This window comes from Miscanthus floridulus, chromosome 7, assembly GCF_019320115.1.
Source record: "Miscanthus floridulus cultivar M001 chromosome 7, ASM1932011v1, whole genome shotgun sequence".
In the NCBI taxonomy this organism is placed as follows: Eukaryota; Viridiplantae; Streptophyta; class Magnoliopsida; order Poales; family Poaceae; genus Miscanthus; species Miscanthus floridulus.
In genome coordinates this window covers 45,219,048-45,241,178 of record NC_089586.1, presented here as the reverse complement: position 1 = coordinate 45,241,178, position 22,131 = coordinate 45,219,048, and positions in this window count along the sequence as shown.

The following is a 22,131-nucleotide window of genomic DNA, read 5'->3' as shown; positions in this document are numbered from 1 at the left end:
TGCCAAACTATATTTGTTGGACAAAGCACGGAGAAACCGGTGTTCTAATGGAAGAAGGTGAAGAAGAACAATGGGACGACAATGATATTATTCCCGATGGTGCGTGCTTCAATGATACTGCAATGGGAGAAGCTGAAGAAGAGGTAGCCGCAGAAGATGAGCCGGCTAATGATCCTTCTCAGGTCATTCGTGACGCACAAAGAGAATGTGAAAGTGAAAAGGAGAAGATCAAGTTCGAGCGGATGCTAAAAGATCACAAGAAATTGTTGTACCCAACTTGTGATGCAGGGCAGAAAAAGTTGGGAACCACACTAGAATTGCTGCAATGGAAGGCAAAGAATGGTGTATCTGACAAGGGATTTGGAGAGTTACTAAAAATCCAAAAGAAGATGCTTCCGAAGGACAATGAATTGCCCGCCACTACCTACGAAGCAAAACAAGTTGTCTGTCCTATGGGGCTAGAAATAGAGAAGATACATGCATGTCCTAATGACTGCATCCTGTACCGTGGCAAAGAGTACGAGAAATTGGATGCATGCCCGGTATGCCATGCATCACGGTATAAGATCAGGCGAGGTGACCCTGGTGATGTTGAGGGTGAACGTCCGCAGAAGAAAATCCCTGCCAAGGTTATGTGGTATGCTCCTATAATACCACGCTTGAAACGTCTGTTCAGAAACAAAGAACATGCAAAATTGTTGCGATGGCACAAAGAAGACCGTAAGGTAGACAATATGTTGAGACACCCTGCTGATGGGTCCCAGTGGAGAGCAATCGACAAAGAATTCCCGGAGTTTGCAAATGACGCAAGAAACTTAAGGTTTGCTTTAAGTACAGATGGTATCAATCCTTTTGGAGAGCAGAACAGTAGTCATAGCACTTGGCCTGTTACTCTAAGTATCTACAACATTCCTCCTTGGTTATGCATGAAGCGGAAGTTCATTATGATGCCTGTGCTCATCCAAGGCCCGAAGCAACCTGGCAATGACATCGATGTGTACCTGAGACCACTTATTGATGAACTTCTCATTTTGTGGAATAAAGAAGGTGTACGTGTGTGGGATGAGTACAAACAGGAACACTTTGATCTGCGAGCATTGTTGTTCGTAACAATCAATGATTGGCCTGCTCTAAGTAATCTTTCAGGACAATCAAACAAGGGATATAATGCATGCACACACTGCTTCGGTGATATTAGAGGTGTATTCTTGAAAAAATGTCGAAAGGTCGTGTACCTTGGCCATCGTCGATTTCTTCCTGCAAATCACCCCGTAAGAAAGAAAGGCAAGTATTTTAAAGGGAAGGCAGACCACCTGACCAAGCCTCGCAACCGAACCGGTGAGGATGTACTCGATATGGTCAATGATGTGAAAGTCGTCTTTGGAAAAGGACATGGAAGCCAACCTGTTCCGAACGACACTAACGGTCACGCACCCATGTGGAAGAAGAAGTCCATATTTTGGGACCTACCCTATTGGCAAGTCCTAGAGGTCCGCAGCTCGATCGACGTGAAGCACCTGACGAAGAATCTTTGTGTGAACCTGCTAGGCTTTATGGGTGTGTATGGAAAGCCTAAGGACACATTTGAAGCACGACAGGACCTGCGTTGTTTGAGAGAAAGAGACAACCTGCATCCAGAGAAGACAGATGATGGACGCCATTACTTACGTCCTGCTAGCTACACTCTAAGCAAAGAGGAGAAGGAAATCATGTTTGAATGCTTAAACAACATCAAGGTACCATCTGGATTCTCGTCGAATATAAAGGGTATTATAAATGTGCCAGAGAAGAAATTCTGTAACTTAAAGTCCCATGACTGTCATGTTCTCATGACGTAATTACTTCTAGTTGCATTAAGAGGAATTCTACCTCCAAATGTACGTCTAGCCACCGTGAAGCTATGTGCATTCCTCAATGCAATTTCTCAGAAGGCAATTGATCCAACTGATCTAGCTAAACTACAGAATGATGTGGTTCAATGTCTCATCAGCTTTGAGTTGGTGTTCCCTCCTTCCTTCTTTGATATTATGACACACCTCCTAGTTCACCTAGTCAAGGAGATTTTCACTCTCGGTCCTGTGTTCCTACACAACATGTTCCCCTTAGAGAGATTCATGGGAGTCCTGAAGAAATATGTTCATAACCATGCTCGCCCAGAAGGAAGCATCGCCAAGGGCTATGGAACAGAAGAGGTCATTGAGTTCTATGTTGACTTTATTCCCGACCTTGACTCGATTGGTGTTCCTGAATCGAGACATGAGGGGAGACTAAGCGGAAAGGGGACACTAGGGAGGAAAACATATATTGGTATGGATGATGATTATTTCAATAAAGCGCACTACACAGTTCTACAGAACTCCTCTTTGGTAGATCTGTATATTGAGACACACAAGGATCTCTTACGATCCGAGTTTCTAGGGAAGACTAAAGCTTGGATTACGCATAAGCACATGGAAACTTTTGGCGGTTGGTTGCGAAAAAAATGTCAAGGTGATGAGAGCATCCATGAGCAACTGTATTTATTGGCTATGCAACCATCATGGCATATCGTCACATACAAAGGGTACGAGATAAATGGGAACATATTCTACACAGTAGCCCAAGATAAAAGGAGTACCAACCAAAACAGTGGTGTCCGCATAGATGCCACAGACCTGAATGGGAATAAGCAGACATATTATGGACGCATAGATGAAATATGGGAACTAGAATATGCACCTACTTTGAAGATCCCATTGTTCAAGTGCCAATGGTTCAAGGTGACCGGAGGCGGGGTAACAGTAGACAACGAGTATGGAATGACAACAGTAGACCTTAGTAATATTGGGTACAAAGATGAACCATTCGTCCTTGTCAAGGATGTGAATCAGGTGTTCTATGTCAATGATATGTCTACCAAACCAAAAAGAGGGAAAAACGATAATGACTCAACCAAAGAGCCAAAGCGCCACATAGTTCTTTTAGGGAAAAGAGTCATCGTGGGAATTGAGGACAAGTCGGACATGTCAGAAGATTATGAAAAGGATGACCGAATTCTGCCATTCAAAGTGAACAAAGACCCTAGCATCTTGGTAAATGATGAGGACACTCCATGGTTACGACGTGATCATAACCAAGGGAGATACGTAAAGAAGAAGTTCACTACTATGCCCACTTGATGATATAGTGATTTAATGTAGTGTGTTTTTGAGATATTATGTAATAATTGTGAATTCAGATGTTTATTATGTCATGTTTCAAATTAAATCAATGTTTGATTTGGTGGGATTTCTCTCTCAAAAAGGTAAATTAGGATATTGAGTGATGAAAAATTAAAATATTAACGTTAAAATGATGTGAAAACAAATTTCATGTCCAAAACCAATAGTTTTAATAATTTTAATTAAACACTACATTTTTGCATTAACGAAATAATAAATATTAGTTACATTATGTTTTATAATTGTAACAAAAAATAAAAAAAGTTAGGTTATAGATTTTTCCTATGTGCAATAAAGAAAAAGAAAATCCATATTTTTAACAAAATAATTTTATGCCTTTTATTTAATTTACTATGTATTTAACAAAAAACTATTGCATTTCTATTGTATTTAACAAGACTATTGCTTAAAACAGGCGGGAAACGAAACTGCAGGCCACCTTTACTCCCGGGTGGGAAGCCCACCCGGGAGTAAAGGTGGGCTGCAGTTTCGTGGCCCGCCAAAAAAAACCCTTTACTCCCGGTGCGTGTTACCAACCGGGAGTAAAGGTTGGTAACACACACCGGGAGTACCTTTACTCCCGGTTGATAATACGCACCGGGAGTAAAGGACCTTTACTCCCGGTGGGGGGATAGCACCAGGAGTAAAGGGGTGTGGCCTATATATACCAGTGCCATCTTCTTCCTTGCGTTCTTCACCGATTCCTCTCCCCCTGTGCCCACGCCACCCGACCCGCCACACCGAGGACGCCGCCGCCACCCCGCCCGATGCCTGTCGTCGCCACCGCCTCGCGCGCGTCCGCGGTCCCCACGCCACCCCGCGCGCCGACGACCTCGCGGCGCCTGCTGCTGCCCGCCCCGGCCCAATGCGCGCACCAGCCGCTGCTTGGTTTGGTAAGTTTTGGTAAGTTTGTTCGTGATGCGATCTTGATCTGAACAATGCGGATGTGTACTGTGTTGTTCAAATGTTAAGTTCATCGTCCGCGAGTGTGCACAAGCAGCTGTTGTCGGCCACCAGGCCATTCCTTAACGACGTCCGCGAGTGTGCACAGACTTTCTATTGAAGTTGTTGAGCTAGAAGACATGTACAACCTTTACTTGATGATATTTTCAATTAAAATAGTATATGGCCCCAAAATTATGCTTTAAATTTTTTAGTTTTTCAAATTCAATTTTAAAATGTACATTCTTGCTGTGATACCGAATAGATCTGAAACATAGAAATTTGTTCTCCTAAACTGAAAACATTTCTCTTTTGAAAGTAGAACATTGTTTCATGAATCTAGAACATTGCCTTTGCTCAATACAAGAATTTTTTCTATCTTCATAGATCAATGTTTGTTAACGAAATTTTATCCAAATATATTCATGTAGGGTCTTTTTTTAAAGGATTTGTTGTAGGATATATAATGGTCAAATAGGAACTCAATTTGGATACCCGGTTTGTAAACTAAGCGTTTTTTAGTTTATAAAAAATATCACATGTGATGATGTAAGCAGTTTTGGTTGGACTTGCATGCATGGCTAAAGACAATTTGGGCCACAAGAAAGAAAAGTCCAAAAAGAAGATAAATTCTTATTATTTCGGAAATAGTAATGGTTATATTAGCAATAAGACACATATACTTACATTTCATAATGACTTATACTTATATTATCAGCATAGAATTTTCTCATATGATGAATGACTACATGGTTCACATGGTACATAGGATCACAACATCACGCACCGACACTGCCCCGGCCCACCTCACGTCGTTGTCGTCAGCACGCCGGCCCGCCTCACGTCGTCGTCGTCAGCACACTGGACACCGCGCCGACACATATATATACGTCATTTGTATTCATATGCATGTATATATACGTCGTGGAGCATCGCCGCCCTCGTTCGCCCATGCGTTTCTATGTATACGGTGGAGCACCGCCGCCCTCGTTCACCCATGTGTACAGACATATATACGGCGGAGTGGAGCACTGCCACTCTTGTCACACCGCCCTCTCTCGTGGCCTAGTCGATCAACATTCGTATTATCGTTATCGTTAACGTTAAACAATCACACCAGGGCGAACCGCGCTGTTGATGTCACCGACGTGGTTCGCCCTAGTCACCGACGCAATTCGCCCTCGGCCGTTTATGTATAGCCCTAATTCGCCCTAGTACCGACGTAGTTCGCCCTAGTGTGGCGAATTGCGTCCGTGACCGAGGGGCAAGATTTAATAATGCATATTGTTCGTAGATTTTATGCATGTAAGCAAAGATTTGACGTACTATATATTGGTTTTGTTTTTTGAAGCTAGATGGCCGACCCGAGAAACATGGATGAGGAGGAGTTGATGATGAATTTGATCAACACTGGCACTCAAGTTGCCAGCGATGATGGTGCTAAAAATAACGTGCAAGAAGATGCAGATGACGGGAGTCAGTACTTAGCTCTTGAACAAAATGAGCAACAACATATTGGCCAAGTATATATTTTTTATTATTAGCTATATATATTATCATATGTCTTATGTGTGCTCATGACATTAAAAATAATGTTTATGTTTTGTAGCCCTCTGGATCGACATCAACAACTACAACGAAGAGTAAAAATGTTCGAGGTCCCAAAAAGCCATTGGAGGGCCGCTTCATCATCTCGGAGTTCAATGTGGATACAGGAGAACCGGGGGGCCGAATAAAATGAAATTTGTGCACCACTGTGGTTACCTTGTATGGGACCGGCTCCCGATTAGTTTTGTCTCCGATCGTGACAAGACGTTAATTTGGAAAGATGTCTTGGTACATTTCACGCTCCAAACAGATGGTTATGATGATATAATTGATGGTGATGAATTGAAGGAGCGAGTTAGGGATTGGGCAATGAAGAAGATGGCCACCTAGTTTCAGACTTGGAAGAAACACCTATACACGACGTATGTCAAGAAGAACATAGCACCAGATTTTACTGTCCCAGGCCCGGTCTCAAAGCAGAGGCCCTATTGGGATGAGTTTGTACAGTACAAGACTTCGGAAGAGGGTGTGAGTCGGGTGATAAAGAACCAACGTAATGCCCAACAGAAGACATACCACCATAACTTGGGATCAGGTGGCTACCCGACTGCCATTAAGAAGTGGAACAAAATGGAAGCAGACCTTCTTGCCAAGGGTATCAGACCAGAATCACTCGAGTGGGGAGAACGTGCAAAGAATTGGTTTTTCGCTCATGGGGGAACACTAGACCAGGAGATAGGGAAGTGCGTTTATGGCGCAAGACTGCAAGAAGCAGCAGAAAGATTGTTTTATGCTCAGAGAGCTACTGCTAGTGGTGCGTTCAGGCCCAACAGAGAGAAGGATGAGCTGACATACGCCATCAGGACTATTGAACATGGTGGCTGAACTAGAGGCAAAGGAAGTGTCTCGTGGGAGCATGGATTCCCTCAGGACAGACCTTCCTATAGAAGCCGCTAGAGAAAGAAGGAAGAAGAGGCACAGCGGCTCTAGAGGTTGGAGGAAGCGGTGCGTGAAGCACAGGAGCGGGAAAAAAACCTTGAAGCGAGAATGCAGGAGGAAATCAGAAGGCAAGTGCAAATAGCAGTGAGTGCAAGCAAGCAGGCATCAGAGCCAGGAATCAACATTAGCCAATCTATTTAGTTGAAAAGCAGCTGCGCTTCCACGGAGATACCAAATCAAGGGGACACAGGACTGCGCTTCCCTGTGGATGACGTCACTGAACCTTGTACAATGTGTGAGCTACACTTTCCAAAGGGGAATTCCACAATCAAGGTGGCTATCGGTCTTGTTAATCCTATCGATCGAACCAAGACACCAAGGATTCATGGGAATATAATCCAAGAAGGATATGCTACCATCTCAGTAGATAAAGCTGAAAAAGGTTTTAGTGATTTGCCTCTTGACATTCCTGGAGGTGATGGCGAGAAGACTCTAGGAGAAGCGGAGAAGACATTCATTCTATGGTGCAAGCGCTACAATATCATTCCAGGGATGTCGGCTCCACCTCCTCCTGAACTATCACACCATAGGTACGTGCGGATGAAAACACTACATCATTAATTTGTATTGGCTTAAATAATTAACAATCTGCTCATAATAATATGTCATTCCTTTTTTTGTAGCAGATCCTCCCCCAACCTAAATCCAATTGTTCAATCGCCAGATCATCATAGTGCTCTGTACGATGACATTGTGTTGGAAGGCGAGGCTGCATCCACACCATCTCCAAGGAGGTCTCCAACGCCGTAGCCGCCACCTCCAAGGAGGTCTCCAACGCCACTGCCAACACCTCCAAGGAGGTCTCCAACACCTCCCCCGCCCCCGCCTACCAAGAAGCCTAGCAAGAGGCCAGCCCCTCAAACAAAGAACCAGTCCCCGCCTGCAAAGAAAGCCACCGTGAAACCAAGGGCTATTCCCAAAATAATATCTGAAGAGAAGGAAGAAGGAACTGATGCATATAAAAAAAGATATGTCTAGATTCTGTGACAAACTTAAAAAGAATCAAGAAGCAAGGAGAAACCCGGAGAAACCGTACTTCTTCGTAGCTTCAGATATTCTAAGAAAAAGGGTGGCTTCTTACCAGCAACAACAGCGGGAATCTCGTAAGCCGTCCAAATCAACATTATCGGACTATGACCGCACTCTCACCAAGTCAATTGAGGCGGCACAGAAAAAGAAGCGGGCAGGGAAAGGAGTTGCCCAACTCGGACAACAAGCGCACCAATCAGTCCCCCCGCTAGTTGTTGGTAATGAATATGGTTCGAATTTAGGATTAATGTATCAGGCAAACATACCTCCGGATGTCGATTTAGATCACCTTGGTGAATTTATTGATGAGACTGGTCTCGACCTTTACCAGATGTTTGGTGATGGAAACATTGAGAGTGTGGCGGAGGTTGATATTTGGAAGAAAAAAATTGTACTAGGCCAGAGTCTATACAACCCTCAAACTTTATCTGATCTGGGGACGCAAATGTACCTGCTAAACAAGTGGTACATGCAGGCGTCTACCGGTGGAGACTTCTGCGTTGGTGTCAGAATTAGAGACGAACATTGGTTCCGTGGCGATGATGTTATGTATGTTGACTTTGCAGAATTTTATCAACTATGCCACCTGACCTCTCTGGACAAAGTTATCATTAGCTGCTATTGCCTGTAAGTAATAATTCTTTTGATCTATTATTAAACTCATCATATGTGTGTATATGCATATAAATTATCCTAACAAGTACTATATATATGTAGATTTACAATGACAGAGCTCAGAAAGGAAGGCTGCAATAAAATTGGTTTTGTTGATCCCCATATAATATTCAAAGACCCAATTACTCCAAAGACTAATTGGAAGTCTGAGTCAAAGAGTAACCTCATGAACTTCTTAGTGAACCAACACCACAAGAAGGATATACTCTTTCCCTATAACTTCAAGTGAGTGTTAATAATGTCGATCATCCTTAATGGCTCATATGTTGATTCTAGTTAATTAATGAGTGTTATGCGTTATATCCTATAAACACATGCAGCAATCATTGGATATTGATGGACATCGATCTGGTGAAAAGTCACTTGATAATCTATGACTCGATGAGAAAACCACAACAAGACTACCAAGATATGATAGATATTATCCAGAGGTAATTTCGGGATCTCTAGCAACTATATATACACACAAACATGATGATTAACTATATCTGATGACGTGGCAAATTTTTTATTGGGCAGTGTTTGGAAAACCTTTATTGAGAAGCAACACATGAAAAAATGCAAAGCGCCACTGAATGTAATCCCTTTGAAAGTAAGTCCCCTGAATCGTATCATCTTTATTAATTAAACATATAGCTTTCACCGGATCACCAGATTGGATGACAAATCTTTTTCTCGTAAAGTGGTGTCTGAGGCAGGAACAAGGAAACAACTACTGTGGTTACTATGTTTGCAAGTTTATCAAGGTGGTCTCCCAAAGAACTCCTACAGAGAGACTCAAAGTACGTTAAAAATACACTATATATTCATTTAATTATTATTATTGATTGTGTTACTATGTCTTTATATATATATATATATATATATATATATATATATATATATATATATATATATATATATATATATATATATATATATATATATATATATATATAAAGACATAGTAACACAATCAATAATAAAGACATAGTAAAGACATTACTATGTACATATATTAATTTATTTTCCTTTAATTCAAACCTGTAGACTCGATGGTTGGAGGAAAAGGTCATACGGCAAGACCAAATCAAAGCAATTCAAGAGTCTATAGCCGGATTTTTTAATGAGTAGGTCATTGATTCCAAGGGCGAGTTCTACTTCGACCCAACACTGCCATGGAAGCCAAGCTAGAGGATGAGAGGAAACTTGTTATATCACAACAACTGTAATGCAATCTTTTTGTAATATATGCACATGAAATAATATAATGTAAAATACACATGTGCATGCATGCATGTAAATATATATATGATGCATGCATGCATATATATATTTTTTTTCTTTGCTTGAATTGTGTGATTTAATACGTTCATTGTGCTTGCACCGAAACATACTATACGCGCATATAAATGTATAATTAGCAGCGTACAATACGACTTCAAAAACCTATTTTGAAAAGAAGAAAAAAGGAATAAAACCTTTAGTCCCGGTTCGTATTACCAACTGGGACTAAAGGTGCCGGCCATCGTGGCATGTCAGGAGGCACCTTTAGTCCCGGTTGGTAATACGAACCGGGACTAAAGGTCCTCCTTTAGTCCCGGTTCCTGACCCGGGACTAAAGGACCCCCCTTTAGTCCCGGATGCTTGCTCCCGGGTGGGGAACCAGGACTAGAGGGGGTTCCCCACCGGGAGTAAAGCTCTGTTCTCTACCAGTGTAGATTGAGCAAGTTTGAAAAGAAATGTGATGAAGGCTTCTTGCTTGGTTACTCCACTACTAGCAAGGCATATAGAGTTTGGAATTTGGCTAGTGGTACTCTTGAGGAGGTTCATGATGTGGAGTTTGATGAAACAAATGGTTCCCAAGAGGAAGATAAGAATCTAGATGATTTAAGAGGCACTCAATTGGTCAATGCAATGAAGAACATGGACATTGGTGATGTAAGGCCTAGAGAGGTGATTGATGTTGAAGATGACAAGAATCAAGTGCTCTCTAACTCAAATGTGCAAGCTAGTGGTTCTCATGATCAAGTTCAAGCAAGAACTAGTGATGACAAAGTGCAAGATCAACAACAAGTGGCTAGTTCATCATCTCAACCAAGTGATCTATCAAATGCAAGCAATCAAGTGCAAGTGCTTCAACCAACCAATGTTGCAAGAGATCATCCCTTGGACACTATCATTGGTGATATTTCAAGAGGTGTGCAAACTAGATCAAGATTAGCTTCATTTTGTGAGCACTTCTCATTTGTGTCATCCATTGAACCTAAGAAGATAGATGAAGCTTTGAAGGATATTGATTGGGTCAATACTGTAACACCCTAGGTGTTTGTCACCAGTTAAGCAATGGGTTTAAACTCAACCGTGGCATGTTAAGTGGTGATGGAGATGTTAGGTCAAACATATGAAAATGAGCCACCACTTAAACTTGGACCATGCACCATTGCTTACATGCTGCCCTTTCTAAAAAGTATGCTTGGGTAATGCTAGATGTACTTGTTTCAGGTGTCTCGCATCAATATCCATCTATATTGATCCATGGAAAAGTTTCGTGAAGTTTGGAATCAAGAAGTCACATGAAATAACAAGTTATGTCCTTGCCTGAATTGTTTTATAAAGTGAATGGAATTCTAGATCATCAACCAAACCTTGAAACCTTGCCCAAAAGACTCTAATTGAACTCTACAACAAAAGTCATGAAGGGTTCATGTTGAGCGGAGGACAAGAAAATACCTCAATCAGTCTAAAACTCGGATTTAAGCTTTACCGTGATGCTACTTTGACCTATGTTGACCAATCACTTCTAGTGCTTGCATGGAGTTGCACCTTAAATCAAAGTTGAAGTTTGAGTAGAGTAGAACAAACTTTGTTTTTGGACTAAGAGCCAAATCAACTTGGAACTAAGTCGAATCGAGGCTTAAACGTTGAATCGGTAGCTGTTTTCGGTACTTAGAATTTTTCTAAGTCTAGAATTCATCGTCGACTCATCGTCGACATTGGCATTCCGCGTTCTCCAAATTTCGTTAAGCAACTTGACTTGATCCTAAAATAAAAGTTGGAGCATACATTGGGAAGAAGAGCGTGCAAAAGGAGGGCACTCGTTGGACCTTGTCTTGACCATCGATTTTTGGAGTTTGGTAATCGCTATCAATGCGTTGACACTTGCTAATTGGACACTAATTATCCACTGATCCAGAGCTCTAATGACTTGGCAACTTAAATAATAAATATAGAGCATGCCGAGGTGAACAAACTTCATTTTTGGCCCAATTTCTGATTTGGTTCGGAAACTGCCTAAATTGACTCCCCACCATGTCCACTCCGGCGCTCGCCACGTGCTCGACAGTTTGCCTACGTGGTAGCCATGCACCGAGTGTGCCCCGCCATGGTCGACGCGTGCGCCTGCCTCTCTGCAACACCTCTACGTCCTCCTAGAGTGGGCATTGAATCCCAGCGCGCTCGCCCTCACTCCCTCTGGCACTCTCTCGCGCTGCCTCTCCCTCTCGCTCGGAGCTACAGCCATGGCCGTCGTGGAAGCTCCGTGGCCATCGCTTGTTCCTTCACTGCAGCTCAGCGCGTAGCCCGCCGCCACCACCAAACCCTCCTTGAGCCTTTCTGAACCTTACTGCACCACGACTTCCCCTTTCCCAGTCTTGTCTGCCGCCGGCTGGCTCCGCCGACGGAGCAGCCATGAGCAGCATCGCCTGTGCGCGTGGCCGGACCACCTTGGACCGTCTCCGGCCAGGCTGAGAAGCTCGGTGGGTGCGCATGACTCCCCTGGCCATTCCACGCCACTCCATCACCACCGACGTGCCTTCTCCGGACGGCAACGGCGATCCCCGGCGTGCTCCTCTGTTCTGGCAGCGAGGAGGGATTGCGCGCAACAATTAGAGCAAGCCCAAGGGTCTAAGTGAGAAACCATAGACTCATTTAAATAGTGCCTGAAGGACCTCTTCGCTGACGTTTGATTTATATTTTCCGCAGGGACCCCGATGCAAGATTTATAATTCTTTTTCTCTGGTTTTTACAGATTTGAATGATCAACTTTGAAAATTCATAGTAATTAGTAGAAAACTCGTAAAATAACAAATGTGGACTTTTTGTAATCCTTGAAAATTTTTCTATGCAGTAGATCTATAATATGGCAGGTTTTAGTTTACATATTTACTGTAAAAAGAGATTTATGCAGCTAGGTTCTTAATACTGGTTGTGTCTTGTCTTTTTTATAACTGCAGTTGTTGTGCTCAAATAATTGTGAAATTTTTGTTGAGTGATACTAATGTTATTCTTGATGTCTGGTAAAAATTTCAATATTTTAGGCTTGATATTTTAAGATCTATAAAAATAACAAATTACCTGTATTGCTTTGCTCCTATTCTGAATAGTCCTTTATGTTTGAATTAATTGGCTTAGTTAAGTTATGAATCATGACTTTATGATAATACATGAGTTTTAATACTTTTCTTAAGCTTTTCAAAAAGCTAAATATCATGATTTTTGGTTAAGTAGATCTTGAGTTATACTTGCTTAAATCTCTGTGGCTGTTTCTGCCCAAACCCAGAGAGGGTTTCCTAGTTCTTATTGTGGGGCATTCTTAATAGTAGAATTAGCTTTAGGTGTTTACAACAAAGTTGTTTAGAATTTGCTAAGATTTCTAAAAAGTCTAGAACCACATTTATTGGACATGTATAACTCCATTTATAGCTGTTTAAAGTGGCATGTCAGTTTCTGTCCATGTTTTAGACAGAGATGCATTTATTGGATTAATTGGCCTTGTTATCTGTAGAATCATCTTACGATGATAATAATAAAGTTGTAGATAACTCACTTAAACATCTTGTGTTAAATTTTCATGGGATTTGGCTAAATATTTTGTGAGTTATGACTGTTCTAAGTTGGTCTACAGAAATTGTAGTTCTCTGGAATTTCTGGACCAGATTTGATAAATGTGACTGTTTGACCCTTTTAACTTGGGAATCATGCTGGGATGATTAAATATGAATTGTAGACAATTTCATAATATTTCCATATTGTCTTGTTGCATATCTTTTGGATTAGTACAACTCTAGTTATAAGCTTATGAAGTTGCATGGCAGAATCTGTCCAAGTCTGGACAGAGGTGCTCAATTGTGCTTGATTGACCTTGTTAATGGTGGAATCACCTTGTGATGATAATAAACATATTTTAGATAATTTAATAATATTTCTATAAAGCTAAGGTTCATATTTGTTTGATGTCTGTAACTCCAGTTATGCCATTTTGAAACTACTACTACTTTTCTGTCCTAGTTCGGTGCAGATCTGAAACATTGGCATGTTTGACCAGTTAGCTTTAGAATAAGCTTTTGGTGATAATAACAATGTTGTAGGAAATTTCATTATCTTTCCATAAAGTCTAGGGTCACCCTTGTTGGATGCTGATATCTCCAGTTATGGATAAAATAAGTGACTGTTGTGCTGCTGTCTAGATTTCTATACATGTGCTAGGTGATTACCTTAGCTTGCTCTTGTTTTGGCTAAACATGTTGGTTAGTTCTTGATTAATGCATGTGTGCAATGTCTAAACTTAAGTTCACTTGTGTGCTATGCCTAATATGTTTACTATCCCTTTATAATAGGTTGTGTGATGTTTAGTTAAATAACTCTAGGTGCCTATGTCTTGCATGGTTTTATGTTTGCCTTGAATGCTATTATGTGATGCATCTCATATTACCATTCTTCATATTCATACACTCGCATCGTGCATCTCAATTAGGTATGCCAAATGAACCACGTGCTGGATGGGATGTTGGAACCGAACCCGAAGACGGTGCATGGTGAACCTATCCCGAAGATGGAAAGACTTAGCGTGTGTCGTCTAACAAACACTAACCTAGTGTTGGATTCCAGGCAAGCCCCGGAGCATTCTAAGTCTCCCATGTTTTTACAAATATCTTGAGTATCTTTTATTGTTGATGATGCATTAAGTATAGGAATTGGTTGGAACCAATTGTTGCATTATATATCTATCCTTGTCCAGATATCGCACTTGAATCCTATTTAAGTTTAGGAACGGGTTAAATGCTTAGCCAATGCTTAGTGCGGTAGAAGTCGGGTGATTTCCTGTCACCTACGGCTTTAGGATGGGGTGGATCACGGTTGGCTATATTTGCTATCGTGGAAAAGAACCATGTGTTAATAATGAAAAGAGATCGGACGGGATGACGTTAGTGCAACAACAAGGCATGGAGGTCTTGGGTGTGAATCTATCCCCGTCTGTGTCGTTTAAGGACTGATACGTTGTACGTCCTCATGTCATGTTGAACGTAGCCTAACACTTAGCTGGCCGGATAAGTCATTCCGACCGCAAAGCCTAGTAGCTCGACTCAGGCCAGGAACACGAGTAGTGGCGCGCATTCTGGAGGTAGTAAGGATGTGCGGAGAGCCATTGGCATAAGCCCAAGGCTGGTTAGAGTCCCGATCACCCTTGGCAGAGTGGTTCTCTGAGAATGCCAATCTGTTCGGACTCGCAACTCCTGAGTTGTGCCAAAGGTGACTTGATTGCGACCCTGATGGGGGAAGCAGGGTTTGTGTTAGGAATACTCCTCTAGCTGGATAGGAATCTATTCGAATCGCCGTCTCTCCCGGATAGTGAGAACTTGACTGAGCAGCGGCAACGTAGATTCACTTAATTTAACGATATGGTTAAATTGATGATGATGATGATGATGATGATGATGATGATGATGATGATGATGATGATAATGTTGCCACGATCTATACCTGCTATGGTTAATAATGTTTGCATCTTAATCAAGTGATTGCTTAGTACAGGTGCTAATATAGATGACAGGTTAATGGCTTAAAGTCACTGCTAGCTCAGGTTAAAAGTTAATCATTATTACCTATGCTTTTCCGCCAAAAAGGAAGTGTCAGCCAGATCCACTAAATTAAGCTATGCATGATCCTTGGTGTCATTTGTTTCTAGTTTATAACGGGTAAGTCTAGCTGAGTACATTCGAGTACTCAGGGTTTATCCCACCATGTTGCAGGTGAGGTTCTCAGCCTGTTGAAGATGGTTGCTAACCGTCGGTGGGCTCAGTGATTCTATAGTTACTTCTCATCTATATGCTTTTGTCTGATGATGTCACTTATGCTAGCAATGTATTTGGAACTTATATTAATGTAATCATTAGAAAACTATGTTGTTTTCTTTAATCGGTTTTGAAACCCAAACTTATACTATTATTTGTGAACTTCTTTTTGTAATATTATTTCCGCTGCAACTCTGCATATGTGATGTGTATTTGCTTAATCACGCGATCTTGGTTGTGATGTTGATTTACCGAGGTCCTTCGGGACACTCGGCGGACTACCGGGTTTATATAAGTGAAAGTATGCGCGTGTCAACGTGTTAGCGGGGACAGCCATACTTGATCTTGTATAAATTGGGCGGTTCTGTTACAAATACTATGCATGAAGAGCTAAACAACTTCAGAAGAAACCAAGTATGGGAGTTAGTTGAGAGGCCTAAGGATCATAATATGATTGGAACCAAGTGGGTCTTTCGGAACAAGCAAGATCAAGATGGGATAGTAATAAGGAACAAAGCAAGATTAGTGGCTCAAGGTTACACTCAAGTTGAAGGTCTTGACTTTGGAGAAACATATGCCCCGGTTGTGAGATTGGAAGCAATTAGGATCTTGTTAGCCTATGCTTGTGCCTACAACATTAAGTTGTACCAAATGGATGTAAAAAGTGAATTTCTCAATGGGTACATCAATGAGCTTGTGTATGTTGAGCAACCTCCTAGTTTTGAAGATGAGAAGAAACCCAACCATGTTTACAAGTTGAGAAAGGCTTTGTATGGATTAAAACAAGCACCTAGAGCATGGTATGAGAGATTGAGAGATTTCCTACTCTCTAAGGGATTCAAGATGAGAAAGGTTGACACCACTCTCTTCACCAAGAAGCTTGGAAATGACTTGTTTGTAATGCAAATCTATGTTGATGATATTATATTTGGGTCAACAAATCAAGATTTTTGTGAAGAGTTTGGCAAGATGATGGCAAGTGAGTTTGAGATGTCTATGATTGGAGAGCTTAGTTACTTCCTTGGTATTCAAATCAAGCAAATAAAGAATGGCACATTTGTGAGTCAAGGCAAGTATATCAAGGACGTGCTCAAGAAGTTTGGAATGGATGATAGTAAAGCAATTAGTACACCAATGGGGACAAGTGGAAGCTTGGATAGTGATGCTAGTGGCAACATGGTGGATCAAAAGATATATCGGTCTATGATTGGAAGCCTACTCTATGTGACCGCATCAAGGCCGGATATGATGTTTAGTGTATGCATGTGTGCTAGATTCCAAGCCTTACCAAGAGAAAGTCATTCAAAAGCAACAAAGAGAATATTGAGGTACTTGAAGCATACACAAAGAATGTTGGATTATGGTATCTCAAAGGAGCAAGATTTGAGTTGATTGGATATTCAGACTCCGACTATGTGGGATGCAAATTGGAGAGAAAGAGCACATCGGGCACATGTCAACTTTTGGGAAGATCACTTGTGTCTTGGTCATCAAAGAAGCAAAATAGTGTAGCACTTTCAACCGTCGAAGCGGAGTACATTTCGGCCGGTAGTTGTTGTGCTCAATTACTTTGGATGAAGGCTACTTTGAGTGATTTTGGAATCAAATTCAAGCAAGTGCCATTGCTAATTAACAATGAGAGTGCCGTAAAGCTCACAAACAACTCAGTTCAACATTCAAGAACAAAGCATATAGATGTCCGCCATCATTTCATAAGAGATCACCAACAAAAAGGGGATATTTGCATTGAGAGTGTGGGCACCGAAGATCAACTTGCCAATATCTTCACCAAGCCACTTGATGAAAAGAGGTTTTGCAAGTTAAGGAATGAATTGAACATACTTGACTTCTCAAATATGTGTTGATGCACCCCCCCCCCCATTATATGGCATGCCTCTCCTTCGAGCAAAGCAATGTAAAGTTGATTGACATGTCATCCATCCATTGCTAAGGACTTGTTTAGTGCATCTAGTCATTCCTATCATATCCTAGGCTCATTCATTAAAATCAAATAAATTTGATGCTTGTATGGTACCACTATTGCTTGTATGCTTGAAATGATCTAGTGGTAGCATATGACATGTTTGTGGGCTTGTAAACCTAGTGTTTGATCTAGAAAATAAGCTACAAGTGTTTAACTCAACATGGTACAATATAACCCTTATTTGGAGGTGTGACGAAGCTTGTCCTTGGATCAAACCGAGTTAAATATCTTTTGCAAGTAATCTAGATTGAACCAAATTGGGAAAATAATCCTCATTTCACATGGTTTCACCCCAACCTATCTATAATTTGAGCTCACCTTTTGTGCTAATTGTTGACAAAGGGGGAGAGAAATTTACAAAGATATTAAGATAGGAGGTGCAAACAAATGAAATGACATTGTAAGGGGGTCAATATAAAAAAATGCACACAAGTAGGGGGAGCAAGCTCATAAACTTGTATGTTGCATTTGAATGTGCATTTCATATATTTGATTGTATAGCACAAGTCTTAAATTTCAATATCCATGCTTGTGTGGTGTATGCTAGTTATAGGTTTGAATGATGAAATAAAAAACTAGCATGCATAGGCAAAGTAACTAGACTCATGCTCACATTATGAAAACTAGACCCTTACTTGTAATGTTGATCTCATGGAGTGTTCTAGTTTTTGTGTATGTATAGTTACTAATGGTGCTAAGGATGGTATATTGTTGCACTCCGATTGGTATCACGCTTCAAAGGTCCATCTCTTATACCTTAGCATCATACGGTAGAAATTGTCTCCTATAATTCCTATCTAAGCATATGTGCAAGCTACAATCCAAAGTGCTAACCTAGTTTGGTTTTGGTTAATTGATGAAACCCTAAGTACTAACCTAGTTTATCAAAGTGATTATGAGATAGGTAGCACTACTCCAAGTGATGAAGCAATGGCGAAGATCATGACGATGTTGATGGCTTGGTGATGATCAAATGCTTGAACTTGAAAAGAAGAAAGAGAAAAACAAAAGGCTCAAGACAAAGGTATAAATAGTAGGAGCCATTTTGTTTTAAGTGATCGAGACACTTAGTGAGTGTGATCACATTTAGGATCGATAGCCGTACTATTAAGAGGGGTGAAACTCGTATTGAAATGCGGTTATCAAAGTGCCACTAGATGCTCTAACTCATTGCATATGCATTTATGATCTAGTGGAGAGCTAGCACCCTTGAAAGTATTTATGAAAATATGCCAACACATGTGCACAAGGTGATACACTTGGTGGTTGGCACATTTGAGCAAGGGTTAGAAACTTTTACTGACGGAGTGTTCGCCCGTAGAGTGCGAACAGTCCGACGGTGGTAGACAGTCCGACGGTGCCACCGGCGCCCTATATAGAAAAGACAGGGGTTCACAGAGTGACTGGATGCTGGTGGCGCAGTGACCGGACATTGGGGTCCTACGTCCGGTCAGTAGCAGTAGTGAGTACGCGTCTCGGACTTGTGACCGGACGCTGGCACGAAGAGTGACCGGACGCTGGCAGGGTGCGTCCAGCCAATGCTGACGTACGCTGACGTGTGGCGCAAAGTGGAGACATTGAGTGACCGAACGCTGGGTGAGTCCGGTCAAGCATGACTGGACGCGTCTGGTCGTGATATTTCGCGTTTGGAACCTTACTGGAAACGACCGGACGCTGGGGTCCAGCATCCGGTCAGCGTCCGGTCACTTTCTAACTAATGCGTCCGGTCATCACTTGACCGTTGAGATCGGGCGATCGGCGTTTGAAGCCGATGACATGTGGCAAGCATCAGGCGACCGGACGCTGGGGTCCTGCGTTCGGTCGATCTGACCGAAGCGTCCAGTCACCCCGTGTTGTGCCCAGTGAAGGGGTACAACGGCTCTATTCATGGGGGGCTTCTATTTAAGCCCCATGGTCGGCTCAAGCTCATTCTCTTAGCCATTTGCATTGACATAGCGACCATGTGAGCTTAGCCAAAGCCCTCCCACTCATCTCCATCATTGTTTCATCATCATTGTGAGATTGGGAGAGAATCCAAGCGCATTGCTTGAATGATTGCATCTAGTGGCGCTTGACATTCGTGTTTTGCTGTGGGATTCACTTGTTACTCTTGCTGGTTGCCGCCACCTAGACGGCTTGGAGCAGCGAGGATCGTTGAGCGAAGGTTGGTGATTGTCTCCAGCTCCGATTGTGGTGATTGTGAGGGGTCTTGTGCCTGCCCCGATGGAGAGCCGAAAAGTAACTCCAGTGGATTGCTCGTGTCATTGAGTTACCTCACTTGTGGATAGGTTCTTGCGGTGTCCAGTTGTGTGGACGAGGTTCGTGCAACACCTCTTAGCCGTCGAACCACCAAGTGTTGGTCGACACAACGGGGACTAGCGTACCGGCAAGCACGTGAACCTCGGGAGAAAAATTGGTTGTCTCTTGCCCTTTGGTATTCTCCCAGTGATTGATTTAGTATTCATCTTGTGATTAGTTCACTCCTCTACACGACGGTATAATCATCCTACTCACTCATTTATATTCTTGTAAACTAGTTGTGGCAAGCTCTTTAGTGTAATTAGAATTGAGAGCTTGCTTTGTTATTTTAAATTCATCTAGTGGAGCTCTTTAGATTAGCAAGATTAAGAGCTTTTAGTGAGTATTAACATTGTAAGTTATGTGCCTAGTAATCATTGCAACTAGAATTGTTGGATAGGTGGCTTGGAACCCTTGTAGAGCTAGAGCAAGTTTGCATTTCGCTATTTGTCATACTAGTTAAATTGTTCTAGTTGATTTGTAGATTTTTAAATAGGCTATTCACCCTCCTCTAGCCATATTAGGACCTTTAACTTGTTGCAGGAGCACCTTCTGGATCTCAGGCGGTGGCTTCGCTTGTCACGGCAGTAGCTTTGGAGGTGGTGGTTTGGAAGAAGAGAGCGGCAGCCTAGCGGCGTATATGAGCAGCGCGGCAGCCTGACGGCACTTCTGATCGGGGAGCCGGGTGTGTGTGTCTTGGACGCCCGCTATGGCTCTCTATTTATAGAACCAAGCGGACAGTAGTTGTTCAGAGATTTGCCGCTTTCCAATTTGATTTTAAATTTGCTGCTACCGACGCTGGCGCGCGAGAACTCTAGCTCCACGCACGCGCCACGTGCAGCGTCAAAGCTTGGACCCGGTCAGTGCAGCAGTTCACTCGTCAGCGCTCGTCCTGGTTTATAAAAAGACACACTAGAATTCATCCTGCACGGTTGTATGACATGCGGGCCATCCACTCTCTTTTTTAATTTCCGTAATTAGAGAGAACGATAATCGTTTTTTCTGGCTTCTCTGGCTGGAATATAATCTGACACGTATCATATCGACGCCTGTTCATTCATGGCTGGAACAGGCATATGGCTTTGTTGCTGGCATCAGCAATCTTATACACGTGTGCACATGTTACGACACATAGCTATGAAGTTTTTTTTCCATTTTGTTTCATCAACTAATTAAGAAGCAAATGTGTGTATGCACTTGCTTCTCTTTTCTTAACAATATTCCTTTTATTTTTGTCAACACATGACCAACATAGGTTGACAATTCATATTAATTAACCATTTAATTAATCAACCCACAATATTATCTTTGATATTTCACTATCCGAATTTATGCATAATTTGTATGTGCACAAATACACTATATTGGCATGTACGTCTTCACTCATCGTCTATATTTGTATGCACTATCTTTTATAGTCAACCTCATATGCATAGATTCGTTTTTGTTCCCTTTCTAGGCATGCTATTACTTGTATTTAACATCTAAGACGGAATGTGACAATCTATATTGTTTTTTTTAGCCAAAATTGGTACTGACGAGTCACCAACGGCGACCCCGCCGGCCGCCGGAGCGGCTGCCCGCAGGCCGCGGCGGGTCCATCGGTCGGATGGATTCACCGGCGATCAGGAGGACGGATGGAGTGGGCCGACGTGAGATTATGGGCTTAGTTCTTGCCTTTTTACTAATGTATGTATAATCCGGCTGGGCCTCATGCTTAATTAAAAGACTTGAGCCCGTATTAACCTTATTAATTAGTGCCGTACTGTTTTCGTACCAACATGAAAGCTGGCTCAAATAACTCGTCAAATCCCACGCATCAGAGTTGGGAGGAGTGTATAGGCTTGAGCCAGCGTTGAAAGCCCGCAAGGTGGGACGGTGTTGGCTGGGCTTTTACGCCCGCCCCGTTCCGAATCTTATAAAGCCCATGGAGCTGGGCCTCTCTCGACCTTGCTCGAAGGCGACCGTAGCCTCGAGTGGGGGAGTACGTTGAGGCCTGCTCATGAGAATGCGTGTTGCGGATTACAACGTGGGCTCGCCTCACCCCTCTTTCCAACTCTTTTTATTGTCGAAAAAAAATCCACTCAAATTTCCTCCCTGGACTATAAAATTTCTCTCTCCTCAACTTTGAAACCGTTTCCTTTTTGCATCTTGGATGATTTTGATGATGCAATAAAAATCCCAAAAGCCGGTTTAATCTTAGAAATTTTGTTTTACCTTGAAAAATTATGAAACTAGTTTTAGATTTTTCTTCCTACCCTGTCGTATAGTACATACATAGTCATGACGACAATCCCTAGTGCTTCTACGTAATCGGACGATCAATATCGACTAATTAAATAGATAATAAGAGCTTCTACTAGCAAATAAGCACTAAAATAAGTCCATCAAGATTCATCCAATT